Below are 13037 nucleotides of genomic sequence, written 5' to 3'. Positions count from 1 at the left end.
ATGGGGCATGTTCTTCAACATAGATATTTCATGGCTCAGAGCAAATTGCATGGCTCAGCTGATATTAATGAAGTAGGGAAGTTTCTCCACCCACCCTGGGAAGAAGCACTACATTAGAAGTAAGTAGAAGTAAATAATTAGAAGTAAGTCAAATGCTAGGAACAAAAATCAAGCCATCATAGATGGCTAGGTCATTGTCTTTTTTTTTTTTTTTTTTTAAATCTTCTTCTGCTGGAACATTTTGTTGGTTAAGAAGGCTCATGGAGGGGCGCCTAGGTGGCTCAGTGGGTTAAGCCGCTACCTTTGGCTCAGGTCATGATCTCAGGATCCTGGGATCGAGTCCCGCATCGGGCTCTCTGCTCAGCAGGGAGCCTGCTTCCCCCTCTCTCTCTCTACCTGCCTCTCCATCTACTTGTGATCTCTCTCTGTCAAATAAATAAATAAAATCTTAAAAAAAAAAAAGAAGGCTCATGGAGCAGTAGGTCATTGTCCTTTGAATTGGAAAAGATGCTGGAAGATTATTCTCTCTAGCCCTTGCCTCCTGGTGTATAAACCTGCACTCCAAGTTTGTCCAAGAGTCAGCAGCATCAGCATAACCTGGGAGCTTGTTATAAGTACAGAATGTCAGGTTCCACATGAGACTTGCTAAATCATAATCTTCATTGTAATAAAATCTTTAAGTGATTCATATACACACTGAAATTTGAAATGGTCTAAAATAGCATTTTTAAAATAGTTTTCTTGAAAGACTAATAGGTGTTAAGTGAAGGAAAAATGTTTCCAAGATTAAATACATTTGGGGCATTTCAAAATTTCTCAAAGCTTTCAACCCTCTGAGATGGAAGGTTTTACTCATTTCCTGGGGCTACCATAACAAATTACTGCAAAGTGGGTGGCTAGAAAAAGCCCAAATGTTTTCTCTCACAATTCAGGAGGCCAGAAGTCCAAAATCAAGGGGTTGCCATGGTTGGCAAGGATCTGAAGTCTCTGAGGGAGAATCTATTCCATGATTCTCTCTTAGCTTCTGGTGCTTTCTGGCAGTTTTTGGTGTAGCTACATCACTTGAATCTTTGCTTCTGTTATTACATGGGCTTCTTCCCTGTATGTGTCTATGTACGTCATTTGGTCTTCTTATAAGAATACCAGTCATTTAATTTAAGACCTACCCTATCTAGTATGATTCATTTAAAATACATATATCTGCTAGTACCGGATTTCCAAGTAAGATGAGATTCTGAGATCCTGGGTAGAAATGAATAATGGGAAGACATGGTTCAACTAAATCTAGAAGTAGAAGGGTAGGACGGAAGGAGGCATTCTCTTAACACAATTGGTCTGTGAACACTTTCTTCGAAGAAGAGCTTATGGTACAGACTTAGATGAGAATCTAAACCACCCTAGGCATATGGTTATTGATTTTCCTCTGAGAGTTTTCTGAGAATGAAACTCCACAGGGTCATTTTGTAGCCTCTTCCAAAGTGATCCCAAGTCTCACCTATAATTATTTATCAGAGGTGAAAAACTTGTAGCCTAAATATGGCCCTCATTAAATTTTGTTTGGTTATCTCATTAGATTCCATTGAGAAGTAGCACCACCTTTGGATGGGAATTTGATATGTTTATGAATTTGGGATGACTGATATTTAAAAGAAACTTAAAAAATGCTAGTTTCTTGGCACAAAAATATACTAAAATTTCTCCTTCAGTTCATACATGAGACTATAATGATACCTAATATGAAGTAAAATGTTGGGATTAGAGAAGGGCAAATTTGAATTATCTAGCCTCCATTTTTTGAGACAGAACAAATCACTGGCTCTGAAATCAGGGAAACTGTGTTCCTAGAGCACCAGAATGTAGTATTTGGGAACCATGGAAAGTCTTGCTGAATTAGGAATTACCTTGGGAATACAGAGCTTATTCTATTTAACTATGATGAAACATGTGCATTTTAAAGAAAAGTATCTCATTAGTATAATGTAAAGTCATGTGCAGTGGTAAGAAATAGTGCAAAGAGAACTGCACACCCTTTATTCGGATTCCCTTTAATGTAACATTTTGTAAACAATGACAAAAACAGTAACACACCTTATTACAATATCACAATGAAGGATTGACTTTGATAGAATTCAATAATCTTATTCAGAGCTCCCCAGTGTTACTGGTAGTCTTGTGTATGTGTGTGCATGTGTGTGTGTATGTGTGTGTATTTAGTTCTATAGAATTTTATCACATGAGTAGGTTGGTCTTTTCACCACCACAACCAAAATATAGAAGAGTTCCATCACCACAAGGAGCCCTCCTATTTTTTTTTAAAAACATGCATCTTGAATTAAATTCTCCCAACAAATTTTCCCGAGTCATCTATGCTCATGGAACCCTGGAAATTATTCTGCTGGGAATGAATAGCCTCCCACATGAATTGGCTGGCAGAGAGTGCCAGTCAGCAGTTGTGCAACATCACAAAGTCAAACTGGACAGCATAGGAGGCAAACCCACGCCCTTGGCCTCCCTAGCATCAGGCACTAACTAACTGAGCTAACTGGCCAGAGATAAGGACTTCATTTCAAATAACAAATTAACAGTTTCCCATAACTCCATTAATGCATGGCTGTGATCCCATGAAATTGCATCTCTGACAAACTGGCTGCACTAAAATTTACTCTATGTAAAATGATTGTGCTAATTACTTTCTCTTTATGCTTTTATAATCGGCTGGCTGGCAATAACATTTGCAATGTAGTCATGCACTAATGAGAAAAGCCATCCAATCTCCTGCTGCAGGTCATTAGTAAATGGCTTAAGAGGTCAAAGGGTAACTTCCCCCTTTGGTGCAGTTGAAGAGGCTGGTGGAGCAAACATCTTTCCTTTTCCTTTTTAAGCTGTTTTACTTTTTTGAAGCCAGATTTGCTAACCAAATCTGGATATTGATAGAGGAGTGAGTCTGTCAAGGCCTTGGACCATTTAGAAGCACTCTCAACCCTTCTCTTTTTAGAACAGACCTCAGATATCTTGTAAAATTGGCAGTTTCTCTTCACTGTTTTCCACATCCTTCCATTTTCCTCTTCCTTCCCCAACACACACATACACGCACACACACACAGTTCTAGCTTTGCTAGTTTACACCCTGACAAGTTTATACTAATGATTCTCAACAGGAATGATATTGTCCGATATGGTGTTCCATAACTTTGTTGGGGCATGCTTTTGGACTTTGCAATGAAAATGGCATAAAGCCAAGGATGTCAGACATCCTGCAATGCCTGGGGCAGTGGTGCACATTAGCAAATTGGTCCCCAACCCACAAGTCTTTCAGATTCCCTATCAATCATTCACACAGGTGAAAAATCTGCTTACGATGATCTGAACCTGGAACCTAACTTCATTATGCTACAAATGCAAAGTATTTTTGCATGGTTTTAATGGACACTGACTTTTCCAGGAATGTAAGTGCTGTGTAAATGGACAAAAGATTACATTTTGTCTTATTTTCGGAATTTATGTTGTTCAACGCTTTGGAAAGCTCGTATTGTAGTGGTGAAGGTTATTGGGGAATTTAAGTTACTGACTGAGCATGTTTGTGTGGATCAGCATCTGGAGCCCATGCCCTCACGGCTATTCTGTCTATGAGTAAAAAGTTAGTTCTAAGGCCAATGCTGCAAAGGAGCCCTGGAAGTGCAGACCCAGGTGGACAGCCATATTATGTGACTCCGGGAGAAGAGGAGGAGGGGTGATGGTGGAGAAGCCCGGATTCTGTTGCATCATCTCTGCTGAGTCAATGTCCTTGGTGTTGGGAATGCAGCAGCCAATGAGGAAGGTGGAGGAGGCTGTGCTGTGTGGTAGTTGTGGGTATTTACTCAGTGAAAAGTCTGCTGAGTTCAAATTCCATCCCTAGCACTTAACCTTGTACAGATTGGTCAGCACTTCTGCCTCAGCTCCAAAATGGTATGATAGTGGCATCTCCTTGGTCCTTACGAGGTCCATGAAATAATGTATCCATCACTACTATTTTTCTGGTTGTCCTCAAGAAGCTTACACTTTACCATTCTTCATGTGTCCCTGAAGAAAATAACTGAGGGTCAGTGCTCTAGACATTATAAAGACAGGGACCCAAGAAGTTACATGCTTCCTCGACAGTAAAGAGTGGGAGCCATGTAGGCTGGGCCTGCATTCCACTTTCCACCATTTCCATTCAGGTAGAAGTGGGTCCTTTAGTAGGAACAGGGTCAGTTTAACTATTAGCTTTCAACTTTCTTTCTGTGATGAGGTGTAAACATTTTGTCAACCTTGCACATCACTTTAATTTTGTTTCTGATGTTGGAGATTTTTCTACCAACAATATTTACTAATGAGCATACTAGTTACTGGTGGTCTTTCATTTTTCCTGTATCTCTGAAGAATTCCTCTTGTTTACAGGAGCAAAATGACTTTGACTTGCAGAGGTCTTCACACCCATTGGAGTGCAAGGCTTCCTTATGCCACCCTCTTTCACATTGTCATAGCTCATAGCTCTTAGGATTCTGTACTACACTTCCTTTTATATTATAACTCCAGTGATTTAGAATTCTCATTTGGACAAAGGTTGCAAAATAAGGCACATTATCATTATAGGTGGCTCTTAAATGGAATGCTTTAAAATCATGTGTCAATTTTAAGGTTACTTGGTAATTTTCTTAACTTACTTAGTAATTTTTTTAACTTACTTAGAAAAGAGGGAAAATGAATATGTTGGACATCGTCTTTTATAACCTACATAGCCCTGTGACAGTCTGACAGATTCCATAGATTCCCCCCTTTCTCCCTTTCACTCCTCTGTCCCTTTTTCTCATATATATATGTATATATATGTATATATATACGTAAACACCTGTAACAACATACATAAATTTATATAAATCTTCAGAGGTTTCATAGATCTTTTTAACTCCATATACTCCAGGCCAAGAAAATGTCAAAATGGAACATCCTTGGACATGCAGTGCTAATGGCAAATACGTTATATATGTGAGCCAATATGTCAAAGATTTTATTTTAAACAAAACAGGTCAATATAGATTATATTGAAGCAACAGTCAACATGTATTTATTTCAATCATACTTTTAAACAACCCTTCAAAACCCACTTTTATTGATTGGGCCCCATTAAGTAGGATGCTGCCATTTTAACTTTCTATGCAACTATGGGCCAGACATCAGTGTTGTTGCACACAGAGAATTGCACATGATAACATTGTCAGCTCCATTAGTAAGTCTAGTAACCACTTTCCTACTGGTTCACTTACTTGAATCATCCTGTTTTCTTTCTTGGATTATCTTCCCATCATCCCTGCCTTTAATCAAGTGGAGTATGTCTCCTTTGTACAAATCAGCACTTTTTCCATTAGCTTGTGTAGTTGGATAATTCATTGAAATTTACTTTTAAGGTTTTTTTCTTTTTTTTTTCTTTTTTACTGTCCACGTTCAAAGGAGTAGACAGTGTTTTGACCTCCTATGTCTTAGGAAGGGTTGGTTGCAGAGCAGAGAGTAGAAGTTGTCTATGGTGTTGTTTCTTGAGTTTGCAGAGCAGAGAGTAGAAGTTGTCTATGGTGTTGTTTCTTGAGTTTCCTATTCTGAAAGCTGGAGCAAGGGAGTTACGTTGGCAATGGAGGAAAGGGGAGAGAGAAAAGCAGTCTGACAGAGTAGAGGTGACTTCACCAAGATGTAAAGGGTTTGGCATGACCTTCGATGCCTGTAGTCACTTTCTCCTCAGTAACCTGGAGAGGAGATGGGAGCTTGGATTCTCCTTGGAGACAGGGGCAGGAAGGGCGTGACTGCTTGGTGTGTCTTCTATAAGGATAGGCTCGGACTCCCAGACACCTGTCCTGGGAAGAGTATTTAAGGGACTCTGTGTAGGTGAGCAGTGACTCCTGAGTACCAGACCAAATGCCTTAGGGAGTGTTTTCCTCATGCCTGGGACATTTACAAGGTTCTAAGGAGGATGGGTCTGAATAATGACCGCTAATGAATTTTATTCCAGACTGACCCTAAGGGTGCGGTGAGAGTCAGAATCCTATCTGTTGTAATTTCAAGATAATATATGAGAATCATATTATTATATGATATATAATCACACAGTGAGAATCATACACATACAGAAGATTCAGATGCAAGCCCTGCCTTTAAGGAGCTCACAGTGAGATGGGCAAAGTCAGACATAAACCCGATGCTGATATAGGCAGCGATCAAGAATTATCAAATTCAGGAGAAAGGAATAAAATTTGTTGGAGGGGATGGAGAAAAAATTTCATGGAAGAAATAGTTTTTTGAATATCCTTTGAAGAACTGATACGACTTAGATGTATGAAAATGAGGAGAAGGTCTCTCCAAGTGCAGGAATAATGTGAGCAGGAGCATAAAGGGCATTGTGAAGAGTAAGAGAGTAGTTCAATTAAACTGTGAGTTGTGACAGGAGATGGATGGGAAATATCTTTGGAAAGTTAGGCTAGAGACTTGCTGAAGGTTTCTAGAGGAGATGGAACGCTCTGCTAGAGAGACAGGTAGGGGATCAGTGGCCTATAGTGCACATGCCCTTGTGTAACTTTCTTAATCTCTTTGAGTCTCAGGGTCTTGTTTTTGTCTTTTATTTTTCGTTTTCAAATCTATAGAGTGGAGATAATATTATCTTGCAGGGTTGTCCCTAGAATTAGAATAATAATGATAATGACAACTCTATGATACAGCTACCATTTCCTTTTTTCAAAGATTTTATTTATTTATTAGAGAGAGAGAGCAAGCAGGGGGAGCAGCAGACAGAGGGAGAGGAAGGAACAGGCTTCCCTCTGAACAGAAAGCCCAACGTGGCGCTTGATCCCAGGACCCTGGGATCATGACCTGAGCTGAAGGCAGTTGCTCAACCAACAGAACCACCTATGTGGCCTGTGGCTACATTTCTCGAGCACCAAGCTGTCAGTGTATGGTATGTGCTGGTGTTCAATAAAAATGGCATTTTATGTTATATTATACTGTATTACATATATATTATGATATTATATTGCCACTTGGCTATTCAGAGTGTGAGGAATCTGCAATATGTATATACTTTACTAATGCTAGACTTTTTTAACTCTCATCCAAATTTCTGCTTCCTTGCCCCTGAGCATATAATTCATTGAAATTAGGCCCAAGTATGTGCCTTGCAATGGCCAGTGCAATGTGAGTGAGGTTAACATGCTGCTTCTGTATGGCAGGCTTTGAGTGATGCCTTGGAACACAATGAAGCATTGTTTGAGTCAGTGGTGTTAGAAGGTGTTGAGCTTCTTCTGGTAGCCTGAGCATCTGAGTAATTAGGATGAGCTAGAGTCCTCTTCAGTCCCTGCTGAGCAGTGTAGACATGTAGTATGAAAGCGATATAAAAGGTACAAACCTTTGTTTTTTAAGTTGCTGAGATTTGGGAGATGTTTGTTATTGTAACATAACCTCCTATGTCTTGACTAATGCACCTTTGGAACAGTCCATCAATAGAGATGTAGAAGGTAGCTCTGTTTGACTTGAGAGGTGATGGGTTTCTCTCCTTAGCTCAATCTAGGTTAACTCTGATGACTCCCTCAGACCCTTCCGTTTCACACAGTCTCTGGACACTAAGTCTGTTTATCAATCCCCCCAACACCCCCCCTTCAGGTTCTCTTTTTAATGCCTCAAGCTCATTCTTAGCAGTTTTTGTGTTAATTTCAAAACCCACTGGTTTGATTGTTTTTCCTTCTTTATTTTTAGCTACAAACCCAGTCTATCTTCCTTTTGTTTCTTAATTGTCAATTGATCATCTACAGCAAAAACAACTGGAAGTGAATCCTATGTCACTAGAAGAACTGCTATTAATCTAAGCCACAATTATAATACTAATAGCATTATGGGATGTTTACCATGTAACAGGTATATGCTACCCCAGTGCTTTCCACATATCAGCTTATTTAATTTTTACAACACCCTGCAATGAAGTAAGTACAGCTATTAACCCAACTTTATAAACTTTATAGAAATGGAAGCACAAAGCTTCTATAACACTGCCAGGAAGGTGGATGGCCGGAAGTCAAACTCAAGTCAACTCAAGACTCTGGAGCCCTTACTTTTAAAATCTCTATCACCTTAGGGGCACCTGGGTGGCTCAGTGGGTTAAAGCCTCTGCCTTCGGCTCAGGTCATGATCCCAGGGTCCTGGGATCGAGCCCCACATCTGGCTCTCTGCTTAGCAGGGAGCCTGCTTCCTCCTTCTCTCTCTCTGCCTGCCTCTCAGCCTACTTGTAATCTCTGTCTGTCAAATAAATAAATAAAATCTTTAAAATCTCGATCACCTTAGATCTCTTTAGGGTCTGCTGTTATTTTATCAAAAGAATTTGTTTATTTGGTTACTGCTCTTGTCCTACCAGATATTCTTCAATATAGTCTGTCAAGCAAAAATTATTTGATGATTGCTTCTGTCCCTCTCCTTGTCTTCCACATGGCTTCGTATATACGAAGTCATATTTTCAAAGTCTCAAGGAAAGCATAATGTAGTTGAAGCAACTTCTTTGGAGTTTTATAAAATTATCTGAGAGCAATAGAATTCCACACTTATAGTCAAGTGCTAAATTACCTGGTACAGCCCAAGTCTGAATGAGCTAGAGAAGGGGGGAGATCAGTGTGGCCTAGAGGAAACCGAGCATGTTTCCCAGATCTGAGCCTTGAACAATTGCTGGAAATTGGACATAGAAGGGAGGCAGGAGTGACAAGCAGGAAGTAAGTTGAATCTGTGATTGATAAATGGATAATCGGAGATTTTGCTGAGAAAACATGATGGTAGCTAACCATCTCGGCATGCAGATGTGCTTGTAAGAGCTATTTCTTTGAAACCACTTTTCACTGTATCTTAAAATAACAACAGGGCCCCAAATTATAGATATAGAAATTATAGAAATAGAGCTCAGGAAGACAGATTTTTATGGGAAAGTATTATTCATAGGGAGTTAAAAGCTTTTATGCTTTATAGAAGCTCTTAAGGCTGGGACAAATCTAACGTTCATTTATAGCTAACTCATTTATGCATTGCTGGAAGATTTTGTAAATGTAACCTCGGTTCTGCCCTTCCCTGAACTCTGAGTATACCCCAGGCTGTATTTGTTCATAAAGGTGAATTTCTTTTTGAAGAGCAATTCGATATAATTTTTGTTTCTCATGAAGCCTGTTTCTATGTGCGCACAATTTGCAAGTATCCAGGGCTCTGTTTTCTCCTTCTGTAATGAGAGAACTGTGCTTCTCTGACTGCCTGATTCCCAACTGCAGTCATGTTCCTGGAAAGAAAATGTGGCCACAGTTGGAAGCAAAATCTCTTGATTGGTTTTCCACCAAGTTTTGCCCCCATTTACTACTTAATCAGTTGTCTCCTGATCCAAGTGTATTTACTGAATCACCGGAGGGAATCCAGTAAGCCACCTCTTTCAATGCCCTACTTTTATTCAGTTTAGAGCGGCAAGGAGTTCTAGGAAACCATGTGCTCCAATCGGTTTAATTTATAGGTGAAACTCTGGGGTCTGGAAGAGGTGAGCTTCTCCCACTTGCCCATAGCTGCTGGTGACAGAGGTGGGGACTTGGCTCTTTGGCCATCAGCCCAGTCTTGGCTGCGTGTCCTGGTCAGATTGTGCTCTGAGAATTGAGGACGGATTAATGTCTGATTGATTGTTAAAGACTTTCAAAGAAAAAGGGAACACGGGGAAGCAGATTATGTAATTCAGGAGTTTTCTTTGTTTGATCCTTCCACAAATCAAGGCTTTTTAAAACTCTTGATTGTTTCTTTGTGGATGGAGATAGAGGGCCAGGTTGTGAAGGGAATAGATATTGTCTTTTATAAAATGATACATTAATCAGCAAGCATCTCCTGAGCATGGACTCTGTTCCTAGCCCTCTCTCAGGTGCTTCATGGAGGTCAAACCATGGCCCTGACTTGAAAGGATGGTGCAGTGTATTTCAGGGAGGCACACTTGAGTAATAGCAAGGAAAAGTATGTTAATTAGAGGGTCGGTTCCTGCAAAGGGGCTCCTGGAGCCAGCTGGGGAACCTTCATGGAAGAAATGAGAGTTCAGTGGTATCCAATGACAACCATGTGAAGAGATTACAATGGTGCCTCCACCCACCCTTGGTCTCTCTCTCCAGACTCTGTCATCTCTATGTCTACACATACCCACCTATGTTCATGATTTTCCAGAGTGGGTTCTAGTTTCAGCTAAATTTCCTTTCATTAAATTATGTAATTTATTGTCCATCCAAATGTGATTTAATTTTTAATACCACTTCAGGCTTTCTATATACGTTCGAAAGAAGAAAATGCTCTCTCAGAACAAATGGGACATTTTCTCTGGTTTAGAGAATAAGGTTGCCGTCCTCATTATTTGCCTTTATGATTTTTTAAGTCTACTGTTTTCCATTTCTGTGAGATTTTATAGTTGGAATGTGATTTCTCAAAAATTATTTTGATCATAAAAGCTAACTTTAAGGAAGGTAGAATATTGTTAATATTGCTGTTTTAGAGAGGAAGAGACAGATTCAGTGAGGTTAACTGCTTTGTTCATAAATATATGACTGAACGAAAACTGTGGGATGTGAACACAGACCCTCTGAGTTCCAGTTGAGGGCTCTTTTTCTCAACTTACTGGTTAATATTTTTAATTGGTATTTTATTCTTTGGTTCTTATCCTCTGTTTTCCTTAAGAATTCTGGAAAGGTAAAGCCAGATAATTTATTACTGTTTTTATAGTACTATTCTAAGTATATTTTTCAGAGTCTAGAGTCAATGAAACTTTCAGAACTGCAAGAGTTATTATTAGTTCAAGCCCTAGTCTTTTGGTTGACTTTTGACTACCCTGAACTGATCCCGTCTGTAACTTCTTTGCAGTTATGCTGAATCCACGCGTGTGTTCCAATTTTACATTTTTTGATTGCTTCCCACTTTCTTGTTTTCACTCAGGCTCTGAAGAAATTGAGAAATTGCATAGCACTCTTTATATCCATGGTGGATAGTGGAAAACTTTTTGCATTTTCGAAAAAGTCACCAATGCCACTTTCCACAACAGTCGACATTGCAGAGATGTGATGTCTGAAACAGAAAATAACAGCACAGAAGAATGTGTGCATTTTCAATGTTTCTTACCACGAAGGCATTTTTTCCTGTGACAAAGTCATGAAATAGATTTCGTGTTTTTTGTTTAAGGCCAGTTGAGTGCCATAATTTACTTCTTTTATATAGAGTCCTAAACTAGGCATTTGTTTATATGTAGGGAATGAGGGCTAGAAGAGAAATTGAAGACATGGTCACTGTTCTTGGAGAATGCACAATTTAGCTGAGGAAACAGAATACACCCTCTTGCAAGTTGTGTAAGAATCGATAGTCACTGCTCTATTTACTTCAGTAGAAAATTCATTCCATCTTCTACAATATAATGAGTAAGACCCTTCTGTGTGACTAAAGGACATGGATAATATTTTCTTTGACCTCTTGGTGCTCACACTCTGCCTGGAGAGATTTCTCATTCAGTTTTCAAATAATTAAAAGTCAATGTGACATGAATGACTTAAGATGGAAACAATGCTCAAGTGAAGGAAAGAGCATTTCTGACATGTAATCATGAAGATGTTCTTGGAAAAGTTCAGATTTGAAGAATGGATAGGATTTTTGAGAAGTGAATTCGGAGAAAAAAGCACTAGCATGTAGAAAACTGAATAAATGAATGAATGAATGAATGAATGAACAGAGGCTGGAATATCAGGGTAAGCTGAGGCCAGGATGGCTGGGACACAAATGCATGGTGGTAGGGTAGGGGGAAGGGCTGGGAGTATAACATGTCAGAACCTTTGCAACTCAGTGCTTTCCCATTCATGATTTTGCTGTAACCAAAAAAGAAGTGACTATGTTTATTGTTTTTTTAATTTTTAATTTTTTTAAGGAAATTGTTGCCCAGATAAACTGACTAGTTTAAGGGTGGGTTGTTAGGGCTCAGGCAAATGGCAAGCACATATTTTTTGTGCTTACATCTTAGACTCAGATGATTCTGCTTGTTTATCCACCTATTTGCAAAACTTTCAACAATCCAGAAACATCTCTCTTTATGGCCAGAAACAAGTTAAGTTTACCTTTGGAAGGGTCCACACTGGTCAAAGAACAGTGTATTGATTATGTGGTTGGGTTTCAACAACATGTTTATGAAGTTTGAGTGTTGATACAAACTTTCAAAGCAACATCTGGCTGGCATGTTCCAGAATGGTCATTCTGGATGACTGCAGGTGTTTGTTTTTTTCTGGTCAATGCCCAGGCCTGTCAGTTTTTAAATATTTTTAATGTCTTCCCCAAATATAAGCACAGGTGAAATACCACTTACCACTACTTTTTACAACTACTACATTGAGAAAATGCTGTATTGGTGACATGTCAAAGTCATCAGTACATCCTATTACATTGAATGGGAATAATTTTTACTAAAATCCTGATTGCTGTATGGGTAAATGCATTAGAAACTCATAATAGTGAAATCATGCTGGATACTTGAACCATTTAAGTAGGTTTTGCATTGCTGTTAGGATCATGTGAATAAGATGAGATAACAAATTGAAGTAGCCTCTCCTGTATCTGTGGCGTGTTACATGTTTTTTCAGGTCCTGGAACCAGACAGACTGAGTTCAAATCTCGGCGCAGCCATTTTTTAGCTGTGTGATCTTGGGCAAGTTTCTTAACTGCTCTGCTAAACGAATATAACAGTTGTAGGTAATTGAAATAAGTCAAGCAGAGAAAGTAAATTATCATATGGTTTCACTGATTTGGGGAATATAAGGAATGGCATGGAAGACATTAAAAGAAGGAAGGGAAGAATGAAGGGGGGGAGGAAACTGGAGGGGGAGAAGAACCATTAAAGACTATGGACTCTGAGAAATGAACTGAAAGTTTTAAAGGGGAGGGGGGAAGGGGATGGGTGAGCCCAGTGATAGGTATTATGGAGGACACATGTTGAATGGAGCACTGAGTGTTGTACACAAACAGTG

The sequence above is a fragment of the Mustela lutreola genome, chromosome 3 (genome assembly GCF_030435805.1).
Source record: "Mustela lutreola isolate mMusLut2 chromosome 3, mMusLut2.pri, whole genome shotgun sequence".
NCBI classification, from domain to species: Eukaryota; Metazoa; Chordata; class Mammalia; order Carnivora; family Mustelidae; genus Mustela; species Mustela lutreola.
The sequence above is the reverse complement of the archived record's forward strand: the minus strand, read 5'-3'. Positions refer to the sequence as shown.